The sequence below is a fragment of the Lichenostomus cassidix genome, chromosome 8, assembly GCF_008360975.1.
Source record: "Lichenostomus cassidix isolate B80296 chromosome 8, HeHo_3.0, whole genome shotgun sequence".
NCBI lineage: Eukaryota > Metazoa > Chordata > Aves > Passeriformes > Meliphagidae > Lichenostomus > Lichenostomus cassidix.
The window spans coordinates 13,600,408-13,606,423 of NC_139489.1; positions in this window are offsets into that span (position 1 = coordinate 13,600,408).

The following is a 6,016-nucleotide window of genomic DNA, read 5'->3' on the forward strand; positions in this document are numbered from 1 at the left end:
GGCCTCTGTGCTTCTGCTGCTGTACGCCTGCAACTGCGGACTTGTGTTCTTGGTTTCCTGGTACTACTGCTACGTCACATTTTAAAGACCTTTGTACTTTTTCTAAAGCTGAGCTAAAAAAACCTGCAAAAATACTGTCTTCTGCTTTTACTACAGCTCCTAAACAAACACAGCATGCTGAGCCACAGATTTGAAGGTGTCATTCAAATCTGTTCTTTTGATTTGCTGCGTAAGGAGGACTTCTCCCAGATCAGAATTTGAGAACCATTCCATAAGACACTGGTAAAAAACCAATTCTGTTCTCCAGCTGAGGTGTATATAGCTGATCTGGATGTGTTTGATGATTAAAAAGAAAAGAGTTTGACCACCACAGTTTTACAAGTGTGGGTCTTGCATACATTTTAAAAATGTTTTTAATGGAAAGCTTGAAGTGTTGACTGATTTAAGTCCTCTGACAGAAAGGGTAAAATACAAGCACCTAAGGTCAGGCTGGGCAGTAAAAGGGTTAGAACTCCACAAGGATGTTTAAATGCCTTATAGATAGTAAATGTTTGTCATCTTACATAGGGATTATGTGACGTGTTAGAAGTATAAGATGGGTACCTAGAGGCAAGATAGGATCTCAAAATATCTTCCCTTTCTAACTTCTGAATTTGATGATGAATAAAATTATGAATTAAATCTGAGCTCTAGTCACATTTTTACCTTTTTTTTTTTTTTTAGTGGTTTGGATTTGGGGAGGGGTTTCATACTACAAAAAGGATGCCTGAAGGAAACTTGCATATATTGAAAATTTATTCTTATAATTGACTACTATAAAAAGTTCTTACCTCAGTGGGATAAAAGCAGCTTGAGGGTTCTATGAAATCATTAGGATCAGTTCCCAACAGTGTTTCAAATCCAGTAAAAATTCCTTTAGAATCCTTACAGCCTCATGGTGCTGTTCACTCCCTTGGAGGGCCAAGTACAAATGTCTTTGCAAAAATGTGTTATTAATAATTGTGTATGTGTGGCTCTCATTAAGGTTTAAAAGTAACGTATTTGTGGTGTTCATTGACATGAGCTCCTGGTCAGCAAAGCATGAATGGAAGAGCCAGTGACAAACACATTTCTTACTGGTGGTCTGCTTACAGGTCTAGATTTTGGTGGATCACACATTGGCAGTCTAATGTCTGATGGCAAGGTTGCAGCACAAAAACTCTTCGGGATGAAAGGTTGTTGGAGTTCGAGGAGCAAGGTCAATTATCTGTGCCCATCTGTACACAACCACAGTATTAGGTGTTTTCTTTGCTGGGAGGTTATTATCAGAAACTTCTTCCTTTGCCTTTGCTTCCAAGATGCTGTGGAAGATTAGAAAGGACACAGCTGCAGCTATGTTGACACAAATGGAGCAAGGTCTCAGCAGCCTGGCAAGCAGTGTGGTACATTCTGAGTGTGTCCAGTAAGTTCCAGGAAAAATCATTACTGACTAGGGCAACAAAGAGAAAATGGAAGTGTTGGAAAGGCTTGGTTAACTGAAATTCTTCCCCCAGCAAGATAATTTGATTTAATTGATGACAAAAATGATCCAAGACCTCATTTAGATTTAGTGGTGTATTAATGCTTTGGTCATGGCAATATCACAAGAACACCAGAAGTACTGCTCTTTATTTTACTTTGTATCTACATTGCTACTTTGAATGTATATGTAGTTGTGTAAGTAACAGTTTGATTGGGATATCCTTTCAATTTCTCCTGTCTTTGCCATTATCCTTGTATTCAATGTTTGCATGAACTAGGGATCTGGGTGTCAGGACTCTGTTAATGAGAGGTAACACCTTGGATAAGTAAAACATGATTCATCTATCTCACTGCTGTGTTAATTCAGGTTAAGCAATGAATATTTAATAATTTTATAAATACCCAGTGTTTATAAAATATGTTTTCAACTGCACCCCTAAAAAAAGGCACTGTGTGTCCTCAGTTAATGCATTATCTTTAGTTCCCTTTTCTCTCTGGCCATATACTTTGGGAAGTATGCATCTGGCAGGCTTGCTTACCAGTGGGAAAAACTAAGAGAGGAACTAAGCAGGCAGCCTTAGTAAAAATATCACATTGTACCAGAGACAGGATCATGGTGGCAGAACATGCAATGTGATGTAACGTGTATGCCATGATCCAGTTTGTTAGTGCAAGCACATGAATTCATGACCAGGGTAGAAGTATCTGCTCTGTGTTTAGGAGATAACCCATGGCCTTGGCTCTCTGAGGACGTCCACTGCAGAGAGGTATCCCCCATGGCCACAGCACCCATAGCTCATGGATTCTGGAAAGGAATTTCAGAGCAGGACTGAGTTTGCTGCAAGGGATGTTGCAAGTATTGCAATGAATGCTGGGAGGAAAATAACTCCCTAAAGTCTAATAAACTCAGTTGGTCTTTTAAGCCCCTCAAGGAAACTTGAAATATCAGCACAAATGCTTTTTCACCTGTGATTTGTACAACACAAGCCTCTGCTTTAGGGCATAGCTAGTATTATGTCTGAAATTATTTAACTGGTCTGAATCTTTCTGCTACTTACTGACTAACAGAACTCAACTCTGACTTTTCTTGAACTTTTTTAAAATGTTTCAGGTTACTACAAAATCCTGTAAACTAAAATCATGAAAATAGATGATCTTGAAGGTCTCCTCCAAAACAAGGTATTCTATGATTGTGACTTCAGGAGCTCTCCATAACCAACTGCTCTAGTTACATTAATTTGCCAGTAGATGTCACATTTACGTGGTGTGGAAGACTCTCTGTAAGAAATGTCAGCTGCAGAGCACAGTAAGAACAAGAGACTTGGGAAATATTTAAGAGCAGTAGGGAATGAAAAATTTAGACTATGCCAGTCACATAATATGTCAGGTAGTATATGCAATACCAACCATGACTATTTGTTCTTTGTGCATTAGTAGATTTTGCCTTTAAATACTTCTAGAGTTAATAGTTGCAAATTTTTACTGGTTTTCATATCAGCATCAGCAAAAAAAGGAGGTTTTGACACTAATTTGCATGAAAGCATTTTTTCATAATATGTATTATTGCACAGACTGTATGAAAATTTCACTAAAAATCCCTGATGGATATTTCCTATTTTAATTTGAAGCTAGAATCGGGAGTGTCTATTCTAATAGCCCACAGTCACATTTCTGTATTATGTGCACTTGAAAGTTCAGAAATACGCTGTCTTTAACCAAAGATCATCACCAAGAAAAACTGAAAAGTGCTCCTAAGCTGATTTGTTAAGTAAATAGTATTAATAGTAGAGTGAATATAATTTTTTTAGTTGGATAGTAATCAAATTTAGATGTATCTCTACTAATTATGTTTACAGGAAAAAGAACCACTGTTCATGTTTTTCTGAATTATGTGACCACCAGAGCAGTTGAAGAGCAAGTTACAGCAAACAGGCTCTTGAGGGCACCTGTGATCAGAGCCTCATCTTAAATTGCTGAGGTAATTTAAGAGCTGAGTAAGTTTTTAAATTATCTGTTTAACTGCTATAACCTTAATGCAGAACTGTTGAATGTCATGTTTGCTCATGTTCAGATATATCTGGGTTTGGTTTATATCACAGGAGATAGTAGAGGGGAAAACAGGGCCATCTAATGTGTGAATGACTGGAACATTTGCCCTACTGTTACAGCAGTTCCTTTCTTGCAGTCTATTTTGGCAACCACTGTCCATCAAAGCACCCTGGGCATCCTTTGAGCTTGTGTATTTCCACACAAATCATAGGGATGTCATTTCTTTTGGTTTTAGTGCCTAAGATCGCCTGTAAGTTCCCCCAGTGGAATCAGTAACTGAGAGCTGCTGAAAATGCCTTTCCCTGGGTCCAGGGTGCTTTCAGAGGGCTGAGGAGCAGCATCCTCCAAGGCTAAGCAGACAATGAAATGCCCAGACTCTGGTCTTCCGCACCTGCAATACTTTGGGCAGTTATACCAAGATAACAACATTGGAAAGAAGATGCAAGTATTTACTGAGACATAGTCACTTTACAAATCCTACAAATCTGGGTATTTCTCATGGTCGGAATCTTCACTGCTGGGGGGAAAGCTTCCCAGAAAACAGGGGAAAAAACCTAGCACTAATTTCTTAATGTAGTGTTTGAAATGAAGTTGAGATTTCTGTTTGTTTTGTTGGCACATTTCTGTCTGCAACTGTGCTTTACTGCATGCATCACCATGTTGTACTTTTTCGTTTTCCTCACTCCGTATAACCAAAATGCTACATTTTAGATTTCCCAGAGAGATACTAGGTATTTCACTGAGATGTCTGAGCCATGTTTATATAAAATATTTTTCTTAGGCTGGATTCTGTTTGACAGTGTTGGTATTTCATATGAATACTTTTTATAAGCTTCTTGCTACATTATTACAAGCTGGGCAAATATGTGGCAGGTATTACTGCTAGTATGGGCACAATGAGCTCTGTTTTATACAATGACTTTTTAATATAAAGTATAAGCTTTAAAATAACAAAGGTTCAAGTCTAGACAGAAGCTTTATTAAATACGAGCAACTACTACAATAAGGAGTTGCACAACAAAATAAGTAGGGCAGGAAATTCTCAGTGAAGTGGATATAATTCACGTGCAGGAAGATTTATTTAAGCAATTCAGTCTTGGTAAAAAGAGGAAGCAAAAGCAGAAAGGTATCAGTGGCCTTGCATTTTAGTCACTGCTGTACTTGCTCATTTTTAGGCTGGTATGAAGAGGGTGCAACTTTGGTCATCTTACTGGAGAGTCATACTATTAAGATAAAAAGGTTGGATAATGCATATTGTATAAAAAGTATCTTGGGATACTAAAGCAAAGGTTTCAGGGCCAATCTCTCTGGTTTACTTTCTTCCTCACAGTGAGCAGCCGGAACCACAAAGGATCGAGTCCAGCCCTGCAATGTCTCCCTGAAAACCCAGAGGAGACCAAGCGCCTTGCTGCGTTTGTTCCACCTGGCCTCAGGTACCTGCAGCGCCTCAGGTACCTGCAGCACCTCAGGTCCCTGCAGCGCCTCAGTCCCTGCAGCGCCTCAGGGACCTGCAGCACCTCAGGTCCCTGCAGCACCATCGCCTCCCAGAGCCGCCCCGCTGCTCTCGCCGGGCCGTGAGGGGAGGCGCGGCCCCGCGGGACTACAGCTCCCAGCAGCCCCCGCGCCGCTGGCCTGCACGGCCTGTCCGCCCGTCCCGCTGAGGGCAAAGGGCTTTCCCGCCCGCCCCGAGGGCTCTGGAACATTCGGTCGTTGTTGGCAAAGAAAAACGTGCTTTATACAGGGCTAGATCCACTCCACTCCGCATAAGGCCAGCTTATTGACAGGGGCTTTACTCAGTGTGAAACCACACAGGTCCTGTGTTGTTTCCTCACTCAACTTCCCCAATGTATTCGTTTAACTGTGTTTTTGCCCAGGGCACTGAAATCAAGAAGGTTCAAAGGGCTTTATTTAGCTCTGGGGAGCTGAAATTCAGTACCCTCTGCACAGCTAACTGGATGCTATGCTCTCCTTTGCCACACATGCAGTGCGTTTTGTCTTCTACTGTTTCCTTGCCAGGGACAGAACAAAAGGATAGCATTTCAGTAGGAAATGGGCATTTTTCAATTCCCAGAAAACAGGGTCCACTGGTGTTCAACACCTCCACTGACCTCTGCGTGTCTCCCCTTGTATGATAGCACAAGTTCAGACACAAACAGAACTGACCCCTTAACCTGGATCTACCAACCCTGGTCTCACTCGGTTCCATGGCTTGGAAACATCTGGGGGTTTTTTTGTTGGAAGTGGGATGCAAATAGTCAAAAAAAAAGGCTAATTCACTTTTCTGCTTTATCTCCCTCCAGACATAATTTCATTATAATTAAATTACCTTACCCCAATGAATGAAAATAGAAGCCACAGATCATATTCCACACTGAATTTTTCCACAACCCATTTCCTTAAAATTCCTCTCTTTGCTGTTCAAGGTCCTCTGGAAGAAATGCATGCACTGTGTGAGCCTCACTTCAAA